The sequence below is a fragment of the Halichoerus grypus genome, chromosome 14, assembly GCF_964656455.1.
Source record: "Halichoerus grypus chromosome 14, mHalGry1.hap1.1, whole genome shotgun sequence".
NCBI classification, from domain to species: domain Eukaryota; kingdom Metazoa; phylum Chordata; class Mammalia; order Carnivora; family Phocidae; genus Halichoerus; species Halichoerus grypus.
The window spans coordinates 53268217-53284470 of NC_135725.1; the positions used below are offsets into that span (position 1 = coordinate 53268217).

Below are 16254 nucleotides of genomic sequence, written 5' to 3' on the forward strand. Positions count from 1 at the left end.
ATGATTTAAAAGTTGCCTCATGATGACTTGCGGTGTAAAAAAAAATCCACAAAATAGAACATGGGTGCTTGTCAGATGCTACCTTTCAGAGTTGAGCTTCTATGTGTGATGGACTGAAGGTCTATGGTCTACTTCCAGAAACAGAAAACAATAACAAAATCCTCAGCACCAACATAAAAATCCACACATTCTAGTTTAGTTATTACACAGGCCAATTTATAATTCTTTCTCAGCTGGAATCTGATATGGTAGAGTCAACAGATTCATTCAGATCTCAACTTTTATCTTTTCACTGGGGCATGCTCTCTAATTGAACACTGCTTACACTTTGTGGGAAAGGAAAAACACTCCAGGATGTCTTTGCATTAAAGGGAGCTATGGGGGGTGTACTACATAATTATCCTTGAATTGTATTACGAGTAACTCTATAGGAGACACTAAAATTTGGCCTACTATCTACTAAATACAAAGAAAAATGTCAAGGCTCCATTATTTTAGGCAAAGATATATGTATATATATATATTTCATATGATATTATTTAGTCATGCCATGAAAAAAAATCATCATTATTTTCTCAAACAAATCAATGCCTGCTTTAAAATACAAACATAATTTCTTCATTTTTCTCAACTGCTAAGTTTTAGGTGTTGTTCCAATTATTAGCAGGAATAATCCCTTGGTATTCTTTCTGGATTTAGCCTCAGTAATACTCAGAGTAATTCTAAATCAGGGGAATAGTTTTTGAAGGTCCCTCTTGTTTCTTCCTTTCTTTCAGGAATTCCAAGTTGAGTCCATTGGGCTTCTGTCTGGCAATGAAGGAGACCTTACCCATTGTAATGACCTATTCTCCTTCTAATAATACAAGTGGAGTTATAGGGAAGAGGCTAATATAATATATAATTAACACAAGTCTATTCCAATTATTAATAAACACTTATTTATTGAGAATGGAATTTAGCATTGGAGAGACCAGGATTAAATCCATTATCTTCCACATATTGTATTACTAATTTAAGGCTCAGTTTATACACAATTAAGCAATTTGGCATTTTAAATGTGAAACATGTCAAGACTCTAAAACACTGTCTTTCACACATGGCTCAATGGATTATGTGTTTTAGCCCTTAATTTATGCTTCATGACCAACAATGTACAATGTCATAGGGTACAGTTAAGTTAGACATCTCTAATTCAAAATGGCAGGCATTCCAAAGGCTCCGAAGTCCTACCTAAACTATCCCTTCAGGCAACAATTAAGATTGATTGCAAATAAATTTATTCACCATTCTATTCTAGCAACTCAGTTTACTGATCTGATATATATATGTGTGTGTGTGTGTGTATATATATATATATATATATATATATATATATATTTTAATCCTCTTTTCCCTTTCTTCTCCTAACTGTTCAATCTTGACTCCATTAGTTAACCTCTCTGGGCATCAATTTCTTCCTCTTTAAAATGAGAGGATTAAACTTGGCATGGCATTTTCAGCTCTAACGTTCTATGATTATGCCTAGAGGAAATGATCCTGGAGGTCCGGGGAATAAAAGAGGGTCCACGGAACACTTGAAATGACCATTGAAAAGTGAGCTGAAATCTAGTTGGGAAAAGCAGGTGAAGATGGCATCCCACATGAGAAAATACTGTGAGCAATGGCTCTTGATCAGACAATTCCAGACAAGTTTAAAAATTCAATGATGGTGATGAAGATGATGATGAAGATAATGCAGAATATTTCAGATTAAAGCAATACATCACGATGTACCATCTGCCATTCCATTTTGAGCAAATCACCCCTCAGGCAATAACTGCACTTGGCAGATTTTACACAAAATGTACAATACAGTTTGGCTCAAATAAAAACCATCTAAAATTGAATGCTTTGCCCCAACAACAACAACAACAAAGTGTGATGTCTTCATTAATATGTTAATTTGCCCATTTCCTATCAGAGTAAAAATAAAGGCCCCATGCACAGGTTGACCCAATTAACACTATACAGTTAACTTTAAAGAGTACCTTCCCAAAAATTGCTATGTGAAAAGAACGACAACTGGGATGATTTAAGATTTCATGGGAAAATGGGATTAAAGGAGTACACCTGTGAAAAGGCTTAATACAGTTTTCAATTACTAAAATAAAAATCAGTAACATGTTACATAAAGACAACATCAACGACATATACATTTTACATCAGTAATATTGAAGCTTTCACTATTGATTTCCCTCTGCCATGTTCTGATCATGAGAAACTTCTGTTGATTTCCCTTTGTCCAAAATTTCAATTCTTATGTATATGTATACTTTATTGTATGTTAAGCACATATTAAAAAGCATCCTTTTCTGCACCTGGTCCTTTTTCACAATGTCTTCATACCATTCTGCATAATTCCCATGTGTTAAATCCTGCCATGTTCTCAGAGATGCACAGTGACTAGGGTTGCCAGCATTAGCAAATAAAAATACAGAATGCTAAGTTAAATTCCAAAAAAACAATAAAAGTACTTGAGCAAATATTTCTGAAGCTTTCTCCACAAAATTCAAAATGATAGATTATTAGCTTCCTCACAGTAAAGCCTTATCAAAACACATACCCAGAGCTTCTTTCAGAGCAACCTTGACTGCTTCCATCCCACACAATCCTAGAAGTTCTAAGGCATTGGCTATTTTTCCTATATCGTCCTTACCCTGCCCTGCCCCACCCTCTGCAAAGTTTCAAGCCTATAATCCACCATTCTGCTTTATCTAGTTTTTTCTCTTTTCCAAAAACCAGTATTCTCTTTTTCTAATTATGTCTAACAATTTGCATCATCTGCTTTCACAGTCTTGTTGAAATGCAGACAGAAGAAAATTTGCATGTATTCTCCAAAATTTTTGCATAAAGAGAACTTGCATTTTGAAAGAGTTAATTTATTTAAGTATCTATAGTTTTCTTTGACTTGGTCAAAATACAAAGAAAAAGATCATAAATATTTATATAAAAATAATTATCAGCAAATTACTGCTACAATATATATACTGCTACAATTATATATTTAATATATAAATGTCATTCACTTTATTTACATTAACATTTCTGAACAAACAATTCTGATTTTGCCATACACTAAGGGCCAGGTCTTGAAATTTGCAGGGTGATCTAAAGGTAATTTAGTTCAAGTCCTCAAGGGTGAAAAAAAATAGCTTTAGTGTATGAAAATCCTGGACCATTTCCAATACAAAACTTTAAGAAGTACTGAATTATTCATTTTTATTTGGAAAATATTACAGCCTAACAGCTGAACAAATAAAATAGCATGTTAAAATTGCAGTTATTGGTATCTAAAAGCATAAAAATGGTTTTTTAACTGTTTTGAGAGCTTTTTACCTCATTTTACAAACTGGTAATGTTCCAATAAGAGTCCTTATTGGAGGCAAAATGAGGCAAGTATAAGTGGCAAGATACGGAGCTGAGAGCTGAGACTCTCATTCTAATTTCTTATATAAGCAGAAGCCACAAGCTTTTTAACGGAGATTCTGTACCTCTCTTTTCTCATCTGAGCAAGGAGCCTGATGTGGGGCTCGATCCCAGACCCTGGGATCATGACCTGAGCCGAAGGCAGCCGCTTAACCAAATGAGCCACCCAGGCGCCCCAATATTTCAGGTTATTAATGCTGTATGAATTCATTTTCCATAATACTATGCTGAATCAATTGCTTCCTTGGCTTGATTTGTTTCTTGTGCTATCTGCCTATGCTCCTCTGACTTAGGTAAAACCATATGAAGTTGGTACTTGAAACATTATCAGTAAAAACAACACAAAACAAAACAAAAAAACAACTGTGTCTCTATATTAATTAGATATTGCCACAATAATACTACACATCAAACAACTACAAAATATTCATGTCACACAACAAAGAAGCATGTATCTCTTGCCCAGGAGTTTGTGGATCACTAAGTTTCTTACAGGCTACACTTGAGACTGGCAAACTGGTTTCTACTTGCATATCATTGGGCAAACAAATCACATGGTTAAGCCCAAGGTTAAGGGGTAGAAAATTCACTCTTCAAATGATAGGCAAGGGTATGGATGCAGGGAGGGAAGGAGGTCTGGATCCCAGCGTTCAGTCTACTATAGTTCCTTGCCTTGATACTAGAGTTGGTTCACTGATTTGATCAAAAACATGTTAGGGTTATTCCCAAAAGTCTTTTCCAGATCATCTGGGATTTTTCTTTCTCTTATTTGACAACTAACACTTTTTATATCGATTCTTTCTTGATTTTCCCATTTCTCACTAATACTCCATAATCTTGTCGTTTTTGTTTTATGGTCTTTCTAAGAAAACTGATTTAATTGCCTGTCTTGTTTTTTATACAATACTGCATACTTATTATAATATTTGCTTCACTTAAAAGCCCTAAAGTACTAAAAAATTAGCAAACAAAAAAAAGCCATTAAATAATTTTACTGTATTAAATATAGAAACTTAGAACAAAGGAGTAGGAATTAATGTTGTACCATTGCAGAAAAATATCTGTATATATTTAAATCTCAGCTCTGCAGCTGATTAAAACTTTACTTATTTACTTATTTTTCTGGTGTTCTATCGAAATTTTTTAAAGCTATTCCATTATTTTATATGGATTGAGTAAAATTAAAAATTAGTACACACGACATTTTTTTAAGAAGCATAAATGTAACAAAAGTGGCATTATGTATCTAAAACTTTAACAATGATTTTTACTATTGACCAAAAATATCCACTCTAAAGAAATTGCCACATGGAAATGGTTGGATATTGGCTTATATATTTATTTTCAAGAACGTTCACTGCATTTTTCACTAAACACAGAAAAAAATCTAAAAGCCAATAATTCAGAAATTTTAATGTGAATTTCATCATATTCATACAATGGAATGCTTGGTCCCTTTGGAAAGCATGCCATTTGAGAATACTAAATTAATGGGTAATAGGCATAATCTAGTTTGAAGCAGGAAAGCACATTTTCAAAATTATATTCAATATTTCTTAGACTTTTGCAGGATTCATGGATTATATTGATATTCTAATGAAATCTACAAACTCTCTACCTAGAAAAATGCACTCACACGCACAAATAACAAAGTGGTTCACAACTTGGAAGAGAGGTTTAAAATTCCAGAAGCCATTTATGGGATGCTGAGTAAATGAAGCCTGATATACATTGTCACAATTTAAAACAAAATCTGTATCTATCTCTTCATTTATTAAAAAAATTACATATAGAAAATGTTCAGGGACTTCAGCAGCAATATGGCACGGTTTTTCAAAAAGACTCCCTTTCTGCTACAAAGAAATGCTGAGTGATACCAAGTCCATATACACACGCATACAAACACACACTGAGCTAGAGAGCTGCACTCAGTAGGAGAAAAAGGACATCTACAGGTGTAGAAACAAAGGGGGAATCCAAATCCAGAAGAGGAACAACCACTGATATAATGATAGTCTGTTGAAATTTCAGAGGAGGATCTAAACTCTACTCCTTGGTTTTTAATGCTTTTGCAGAAAGAAGATGGGACCTCTAACCTCAGCTAAGCAAAACATCCCTGCACAAAGGATGTCTTCCTTGGCCAAGGAATTTGATGGAGTTTATTTCCTTTTATTATTTTTATTTTAAATGATAAGGCAATTTTTATTTATTTATTTTATTTTATTTATTTATTATCTGGTCACTTAGGACTCAGAGGTTTGGGTTGTTCTTGACTAGGCACCAAATGCAAGTAAGGGAGCAAACTCTGTTCTGAAAGAACAGTCACCAGAGTCTAAAAATAAACATTGCCAACAGCAGATTTTCAACTGTCTGTGCCTAAGTATGGCGAGGAGACTTTAGAGGTGAGATAATCCAATTTTATATAATTCTTATTTTTTGTTAGAATTCTTTTTATTTCTGCCTTCCTCCACAGATATTCATTGGTTAGGGATTCTTACTCCTTATACAGATAAACACTATGTTTCTTCGAGGAAATATTTTATGTGTAGTCACAATTTTATCCAAGCAATTTTCAATATTTTCCAGTTAAGTTAAAAGCAAAAGTGAGGTCATTGCAAAAATATAGCTGTCACTATACATCTAGTATAGCTGAGCAATAATGCATGAGCGAATACCTCCCTTTGCCCAAAGCCAGTCGTTTGGGAGAAATTTGAATAAGCAAATCATGCACAAGCAACAGAGGTAGACAGAGGGTAGTTGCATGGGTCACTGCAGAACTCACTGAGATTGGCTTAACTGCTGAATATTTTCAGTGTGTTCTAATTCAGTGAAAAACTGTTTTAAATAAAGCCTCTAAATCAAGATCTAGCCAAGATCCCACCAACAAGCAATGAACTCGACAGAATTTGAATAGACTATGAACCACAGTATCAAGGCTGAGTTATAAAACAAGTTAAGTTTCTCTCTCCATCTACCTCTGCCTCTCCCCACTGCACATGCGCTCTCTCTCTAGAATAAATATATATTAAAAAAACCCACTTCCTAAATGTAAAAGACAAACCCCCTAAAATTCCTAAAGTTTAAAGCCTACTATATGGTAACAGCCTTACAATCAACCACAATGGAGAAGAGAAGACAAAGAGTACACTTAAGGTGTTGAAAGTAAGTATCAGTCATGCTAGAATTGCATATCCAATTGGACTTTCAATGAAGAGTGAGGGCAAACTAGACAATTTCAGTCAAAGGCAGAAAGGATTTACTACTCACAGATAACCACTGAAAGAAGTATTAATAGAAATACTTCAAGAAAACAAAATTTAACTCAGAAAAACATGGAGAGTATGAAATATAATAGTGAGCAAGGAAATTAATGAATGTGTTGGCTATACAAAGCATTGATAATAATGACTAAGTTTGAGGTCTTAAATTCAAATACGGACATGAAAGATGGGAGCAGGATTGCATTTAAAAGGTTTAAGGTCTTTGTATTTGGGGGAGGACAACAGAGATATTTATTAAGATTAGACAGGGTGAAGAAAGGTATTTGTTAAGACAAGTAATTAACCATTAAATTTAAGACTAATACTAAAAGAATAAAAACAATGCATAACTTCAAATTAATCGAGGAAGCAAAGAATATAAAGAACACTTGATTAACAAAAAAGAATGGAAAAATAATTAAAAGGAAGCAAAGGAAGCAAAGAAAGCATAGTATAGAAAAAAAAGCATACTACAGAAAACAGTGTAAGGAATATATCCAAATATATTATTATTCTCAAAAATACAGGTGGATAAAACCTCCCTATTTAAAGTTAGAGATTTTCCAATTGTATTTTTTAAAGGTATAACATGCTTACAAGAAGACATGGCTAAATATAAAGTTTTTCCCAGTAAGGTTGAAATTAAAGATATAAAAAAGAAGATACTCCAGATCATACCAACCTAAAAAATGTTATGTAGCAATATTAAAATGAGACATGATTGAGTTTCAGTAAAATATATTGATAAGGTGGGTTATTAAGAGTATGTAAACTACACAATGGTGAGCATTTTATTTTCTGCTGCATTGATCAATATATCCTAAGTGTCTAGAATATTACCTGACACACACATGCTAAGAAATGTTTGTTGAATGTTGAATGAATACTAACAGAAAAAAAATTATCAGGGAGTTAGTACAATTCTGGATCTATATGTAATTAAAGATTTAGCCTCAAAATATAGAAGAGCACATCTTATATGAACATGATTGCATACATGCACACACACACACACACACACAGAATTTTAGAAAAAAAAAAAAAGAAGGGAAGAATTCGCAAGAAACTGTGAATTTTGTAAAGAAATCCTCACTACCACCTGCCAGACTTTGCCACCTGTTGGAGCTAGACAATGTGACTGCAAAATTACACGTACGGTGACTCAATCTGATAACACTGTTGTGCAGTATCATGCTTGTGTTCTCATCTTTGCTTATTTAATAATGGCATTAGGTGCACAGATAAATCAGTCATCTTGTTTAGCTGAGTCCCTGATACCAAAAGGACAAGGTGATCTTCAAGTTCTGTTTCCAGTGTGATTATGTTGCCGTCTCCTCCACATTCCTCAATAGCATCTGGTGAGCATGCAATGTGAATTGTTAATTCAACTCTAGCTGTAAAATTAGTACAGGTTCAGCAGAGAGCATAGAAGCAGCTGGTAAACAATAAGGAACCCCACAGGCTCCACTAGCTGATTTACTTCAACAGGATTCTTGACTCATTTTCTTCCTCATTGTTTTCTCTTAGTCAGTAATGCTGCAAAATTTGGCCACGTTTCTAGTCAGAAAGCTAGGGTGATACTGTATATGGGGGGAAGAGATTCCAATTTAAAAGAAGTAGCACAAGCAAAGGAAACAATCAACAAAACTAAAAAGCAGCATATGGAATGGGAGAAGATATTTGCAAATGACATATCTGATAAAGGGTTAGTATCCAAAATCTATAAAGAACTTATCAAACTCAACACCCAAAAAAACAAATAATCCAGTTAAGAAATGGGCAGAAGACATGAATAGATACTTTTCCAAAGAAGACATACAGATGGCCAACAGACAGATGAAAAGATGCTCAACATCACTCATCACCAGGAAAATGCAAATCAAAACCACAATGAGATACCACCTCACACCTGTCAGAATGGCTAAAATTAACACAAGAAACAATAGGTGTTGGCAAGGATGTGGAGAAAGGGGAACCCTCTTACAGCTTTGGTGGGGATGCAAACTGGTGCAGCCACTCTGGAAAACAATATGGAAGTTTCTCAAAAAGTTAAAAATAGAACTACCCTACAACCCAGCAATTGCACTACTAGGTATTTACCCAAAGGATACAAAAATACAGATTTGAGGGGGTACATGCACCTCGATGTTTAAAGCAGCATTAACAATAGCCAAACTATGAAGAGAGCTCAAATTCCTGTCAACTGATGAATGGATAAAGAAGATGTGGCATATATACACAATGGAATATTACTCAGCCATCAAAAATTGAAATCTTGCCATTTGCAACAATGTAGATGGAGCTGGAGTGTATTATGCTAAGCAAAGTCACTTGGAGAAAGACAAATACCACAATTTAAACCATATTTGGAATTTAAGAAACAAAACAGATGAACATAAGGGAAGGGGAAAAAAAGGAGAGAGGGAAATAAACAATAAGAGACTCTTAGAGATCAAACTGAGGGTTGATGGAGGTGGGTGGGGGATGGGTTAGATGGGTGATGGGTATTAAAGAGGGCACATACTGCATGGAGCACTGGGTGTTATATACAAACAATGAATCACAGAACACTTCATCAAAAACTAATGATGTACTGTATGGTGACTAACATAACATAATAAAAAAATTAAAAAAATAAAGAGGGCACTTGTGATGAGCACGGGGTATTGTAAGTAAGTGATGAATCACTGAATTCTACTCCAGAAACCAATATTGCACTGTATGTTAACTAAAATTTAAATTAAAAAAGAAAAGAAAGAAAAAAAAGAAATAGCACAACTCTGAAAAAAGTTTGGTAAGACTGGAAACACAGACTCCTACCTTCTTTCTTTTCCTGTAACTATCTCATATGGCTATAGTCATGACGAACTCACTTTTTAAACCATTTTTCAGTCCTCTGCCTATTTCTTCCACATACTACAGAGAAACCATTTCAATGCCATTATCAGTCTCAGTAACAATTTTTATCTGTTTGTTTAATGAAGGAATGATCTCAGCCACTAGGACTTAGGTAATAAAGATGAAAAGGTGCCATAATTATGCCACCTAGTGTATAGTTTAAAAATCAGGTTAAATCTATATTTGGGCAAGATGAGGTCTGTTTTGCTATCACAAAGTGTTCCAGTTTGGGTGTTTCTTGTCATTGTAATGTCATAGACAGGAGTCTTGCCCAGGTGGACACCTACTTAACCTATTGAACTGAGCTCTGAATTCTCATTAAGTTTTGTGGGGTTTTTTCATGTTTCAGTTTCAAACAGTCTTTTATTCTTCTAATGGCTTTATTTCCCTAACCTAAGGGCCAAGTCACACCAATAGACTTGTTAGAGTAAATTATTTGAACAGATTTCTGATAGCATTCAAACAAGTAGAAAGTACTACTAGATAATGCCAAAATGAGAAAAAAGGAGTAATAAAAACGTAGTTGCTAACACTGATGTAATGCAGTAGGAAGAAAATAAAACAACTCAAACTGTGCAGTATTTCCCCAAAGAAACTCATTTCATTCCATTATCTAAGATAATATCCAGAATGTCCGCAAAGGAGGTTAGTGGTTAACTTACCTGAGAATCCTGGAAAGAACTCTGTAATCTTTCGAGACTTAGAACACCACGGCTGAACAGTGAGATGAAAAACAAGCACTTCTCTCCAGGAGGAGGGATACATTTTCTATCACAGGTTTTTGTGCTTTGGTGAAATTAACAGGTCCTTATGAGGATGGTTTAATTAATCAGAAACTCAATTTTCAGAACAGCATCCACTGGTGGAACAGATTCTCAGGAAAACATCACGGACAGAAAAAAACAAAGGCAATTTTTATATCGAGTTGACTTTCAGGATAGGGAAGAAAATTTCAGATGTTTTGTTATCCAGTTTTCAAAACCATTAAGAGGTCTGGGAGGCCATGTCCATTAATTATGCAAAAGACAAAGTAACAGCGTTGGCGAAGCAACAGAAACGGTCTCACCTTTTTGAAACAAAATGCCCAAATATGCTCATTAAAGTCAAAACTGACTGCATCTCCTTGGGGCACAGCATAAATCATTTCAGGGAGTAGACGACCAAGTTGAGATTAGAGAGAACATACTTAATGCGTTCTTACAGAAAACCAGTCCCAGAGCTGAATCTTGGTTCCAGTTAAAAGTTAAAATTTCACGTATTCTAAAATAAGAGTAATATTGGATATATGTTTGTGGTTTGAAAGAGGCCTGGGGACCTGAGGTAGGCTCTTTTCAGAAAAGAGAGAAAAGCTGAACAATATTATCATGGCTGAAGACTGTTACAGTTTGGCTTCTCTGGAAGCAGATGCCAAAACTGAGTTTGGGGTGCAAAATGTTTATCAGGAATCGACGTCTGGTAAGAGAAGGGTAAGAAGCAGGATTAGGCAAGGGAAGAAGTCAAACTGTAATACTGGCAACAAGCCTCAGGCAAGGAACCCTGGAGCAGACAGTGCCTGTGAGTAGTCTCGCAACAGGCTGAAAAGACCATATCCGTCTCACTTGGTCACCAGGTGCTGAAGGGTAAGAAGGAGAGCAAGGTGCCCTTTCCAGCTGAGGTAGATCCCGAACGATGTGGCAGCTGCAAGCCATCTGCTGATAGATAGCTCTCCCAGCCGCTGAACAGCAAGGCCTTCCTTGAAGCAGGATCTGGCCTGAGCATGTCCCTGTGTCTACCTGAGGCCTACAGAGAAAGCAGTCCTCTGAGCAATTTTTTTGCCATGGACATCCAGAAAACATCAGGACAATGAAGCCTAAGAATCAAATTTAAGTTTTTTACATTTTATTTCATTTATATAGCTGATCCTCTCCCCCATCGTGACTGATTAGCCCCAAAGAGTTCTCTTTAGTGTAAGAATCATTTAAAGCCCTTGTTGAGAATATAGATAATAAGCTATGATCCTTCTGGATTCTGAGTCGTGGGAGCAGTGATGAGTTCGGGGATTAGCGCCTTTGCTGCTCATCTGTGCTGATGGGCGCTGATACCACACACTTGGAGAAAACATTCTTAAAGCTTCAGGAAGCTCTGCCACTCTCCTGTGTGTCAGAGTCTGAAGGAGGAGAGCATTGTCCAGGAAAGGAGGGCAGAAGGGAGCAGGATGAGAATGCCAAGTGCAGAGAGAGAGTGCGCGCACAAACGCACACACATACACACAGCTGTTAGGAGCAAGCACCAGGGGAGAAGCACGCTTCAGGGCAATTTTGAGAAAATGTGTCCTTTGCCAACCATTCTGGGGTAGGTGATCTTTAGGAGAAGAGAAGAGAACCTTCTAAAACACAAACAGTGGGTCAAATGATATATTTCTTACATTGGGAAATGACAATTGGACATAAAGACGGAAGGCAAATATAAGACTTCAAAGAATCCAAGTTACCCAAGGGTCTTTAGCAGATTTAATAAGCCTCTATGTTTCCCACTTACAACTTGATCAGTCCAATAAATGTCTATTTAAACCTGTGTTTTACTTAGCTTATCTCCAAATTCTCATAAATCTACTTTATATCTAAATGTAGAATGGTACAGCTCTGAAGGTGAGAGAAAGTTTTAAGGACCACTTGTTATCCTTCTTCCCGTGTCTTTAAAATATTTTATTCATTATTAAAAAGACAGTTCTGGATTATCAAGCACTGGATCTCTTCATTTATGCCTTGTGAATAAATCTGACACATTTATGTAGAGCACTGAATAATTTAGTGAACTGAGGCCACTTGGGACTGAGAAACACATATTTGGAGTGCCTCAGAATTTTTATGGATTTTTTTTTGTTTAAACCCAGAAATGGTGACAAAAAAATGTATTAACAATGAAATATGTACTTGTATGAATAAAGTTTCCTACTTAATTTTTCCATATTTAGTATAAGCCCACTTGCTTTTTATATAACATTCTGCACATAAGATATTAAACATGCTTGAAACAATGCAGAACATTCATTTTAAATAAAATATATTTTTTTGTTTTTAATCATTAAAAGTGGTGTTGCTTCACTAATTTCAAATTAATCATCATATATTAGGATGTGGGAAAAATGTGGGAGGAGGGTGACATGCTTAAACTTGATACTATCTTGATTCTTTGTTAAATTATAAAAACATAATTATCCTAACAAAAGAAAATTTAATAATTGCTGATGATGGCATGATTTTGACAAGCTCATTTTGATCAAATATAGTTGCCTGCTCTGTAATCCAGAGACTTCACAAATAAAAACACAACTGTATCTAGAAATCTTAGATCTAATGCAGTGACAGCCCTGGAGTGACTTCTGCTCAACTGGCACTGGGTTAACTGTGTCTCTGCACTGTTCTCTGTAAACCGCACTGATATTCCAGACTCTGCTCTGAAGTCGACCACCTACTTAATATACTTATGCACCTGTCTCCATCAACAACTCCTTCCACCAAGAAGAGTCCATTGTATTTGCCAAAGGACCTAGCAGGGAGCCTGTAGCAGACACTCCCACCTATGTTAATATCTTTCTCTCCTTCTTTCTCTCCACAAATAATCCAGAAACTGTTAGGGCGAGGAGAAGAGTAGGAAACTGCATTATTATTATGGCATTAGAAATGTCACAAGGTAGTATACAGAAACACATTGAATATAAAAATATAATATAAAGAACAGAGACACATATTATATATCTTATTATATTAATTATGAAAGAAAACATAATAGAGAATACTGAAAATATAACCTTGAGATCACCTACTGTTTTTGAGCTGTAAGGAGGCTATAGATGATTATCTAATCTCAATGTCTGCACTTGCCAAATTACAAAAACAGGTCCAGAAGGGTTATTAATATCTACAGATCACTTACTCTGGATTAGGAACTGTGTTGATTATTTTATATATGTTCTTTTATGTCATTCCCAAAATAATCCTAAGAGAATTGTTATTTGCATATGAAAATTATTTTCTGCATTTTATAGATAAGCAAGGGAGTCTTGTTAAAAGTTATTCAATTATTAGCTGCAGAGATTAAAATCAATTCTGTCTTACCTCTAAACTCACTTTTTCTGCCTGATGTCAGATTGTATAAAGGGTCCAATAAAGATTTTAATTGAATTGAGGGGAGGCAGACAAGGCAGTGATTCATTTACGTTAACTTTAATTAAGAGAGGGAGTTCCAGTGATAAACCCAATGACTTCAGGGGCTAGGTAGGAGACTTAAATATGTGAAAAAGTAATGGTTATTGCAGTGCCTTGTGGGTTTCTTACCTCACCTAAACACATTCCTAGTCAATTAAAAAAAATTGTATGGGCCCAATAAAACATATCTGTCAGAGGATTACCAATTTACAACTTTTGAAAGGAAGCAAAAGCAAGAGATCTGCAAATTAAGTCTGGAAAACATTTTAGGCTTGGGATGGAGGCAGTGTATGTGTAAGGCACAGCAAAAGGGTAACAAGTTAAAGTAAAAAAAAAAATCAGGGGATTGGCTGGTTTAACATATCAAAGAACTATTTACTCATCATGTGTAGGGAGGGCAGAGTGTGCAGTGAAGGTAAAGGAAGAGCAGAAAAGGAAAGAAAAGTTTTGGTGGTCTTAAATGCCACCTGAAGTATTTGAATTCTATCATAATGAGAGAGGGATACACTTAGAGATGTGCCCAAAACTCTCCTACTCTGTACTAGGCACACTTACCATGTATTAAGTCTCCATAAGAACCTTTACACTTAACAGATTGGTTGACTGGGATTTATCAAAGATAAATAACTTTCCCAGTGTCACTAAGTAAAAAGTGGGAGAGCCAAAATTCAGATTGTGTCTGATTTTTAAAAGAATCCATAAAACACTATGCCACATGGTTTTCTATAGGAAATGCCAGATCTGAACTTCAGTGTGAGGACTTTTGCAATTGGTCAAGGGTTGAGCAGAGAAATCTTCAGTTAAGATGGTGATTATAGGACCAAAAAGATGTATTTGATTAAAAATAATATAAATTACAATAACCAACATAGTTACTGATATGTACTTATTATAATCACCATTATGCTAAATACTTTTCACATATTAGCTCATTTTATCCTTATAAGAAACCTATGTAATAAGTACTACAATTAACATCATTCTCATTTTACAGATAAGAAAACTGAGGCACTAAACTCTTAAAGTTTAAGCTGATATAAATGGTGAAAGATGAAATTTTAATCTATCAAATTGAACCAATTTGTTCTTAACCAAAAGTAAAATATAGTGCTCAATTAAGGGAAATGTGAAAAGGGAAAAGACCTTCAGAACCATTAGTTTTCATTTGACATAAATATGACTTCAGTAGTATATAAGTTCAGTTAGGTAGGCAGAATGATAATGAGGTCAAATCTCCATGTGCAAACTCTCAAGGACTTTTATCTTCACCTTAAATTGTATTTAGAGTCATACAATCTAATCTCCATCAAGTATATCACAACTTCAGGAAAAATTGGGGAAAATTGGTGGAGTAAACTGAACCAATCAAATAACTCCAAGTGAAGCCTTTCTAGAAAAAGAAAGATAAATACTGTGATCTTTAGATACTTAACATACCCTCATTTTCTCTACATACTCCACTGCTTGTTGGTAGGACCTGGAGGGAAGTGGTAAACTAGTTTCCAATTAGTTTATGTATAAAATCAAGAGTTTCCTTTCTCCAGTTGCTTCATGAATAAGGTACAAAGCAGGCATCTATCTCTTCTATATCCTTCCTTTTCTTTCTTCCTCTTTTGCAAGTTTTGGTAGATAAAGTTACAGAAACATTTATATGTGGAGAAGTTTAGTAATTTCATTTAATAAAAACAATTTGGGAAGAGATCCTGTAGAATGTTCCATTTCCACAACTCTGATATAAATTTCAAAATCAGAGTTCCAACAACAGGAGGAAAAAAAATATATTAGCTAGAGATAGCAACTTTACTCTTTCTTTTTTTATTATTATTATGCTGTGTTAATCACCATATATTACATCATTAGTTTTTGATGTAGTGTTCCATGATTCATTGTTTGCATATAACATCCAGTGCTCCATGCAGAACGTGCCCTCTTTAATACCCATCACCAGGCTAACCCATCCTCCCACCCCGGTCCCCTCTAGAAGCCTCAGTTTGTTTTTCAGAGTCCATCGTCTCTCATGGTTCATCTCCCCCTCCGATTTCCCCCCTTCATTCTTCCCCTCCTGCTATCTTCTTTTTTTTTTTTAACATATATTGTTAACATATATTATTTGTTTCAGAGGTACAGATCTGTGATTCAACAGTCTTGCACAATTCACAGCACTCACCATAGCACATACCCTCCCCAGTGCAATTTTACTCTTAATGGAAACACTAAATTACCACTTTCAAAACTAAGCCATGTAAACAACTTTGGTTTCTTTAAGAAAGGATGAGGAGCCTTTTCTTTTTAAAGGAACATATTTTATTTACTATAAGTGACAAATGGAATTTAAGAAGATAAAATGAGGAGATAAGAAGAGCCTGCCGTTAAATAGACAAATGGTTGTGAAATGAAATATAATATCAACTAGAATTTATACAGATCTTGTTTCAAGAGTAGAA

General features: G+C 35.1%; 1 protein-coding gene across 6 annotated transcripts in view; it reads right to left on the reverse strand.

Moving 5' to 3' along the window:
- LOC118544846 (leucine-rich repeat and immunoglobulin-like domain-containing nogo receptor-interacting protein 2) overlaps nucleotides 1-16254 on the reverse strand; it is a 1211198-nt gene that overhangs the window by 586975 nt on the left and 607969 nt on the right. The gene's annotated exons all lie outside the window — the stretch shown is intronic.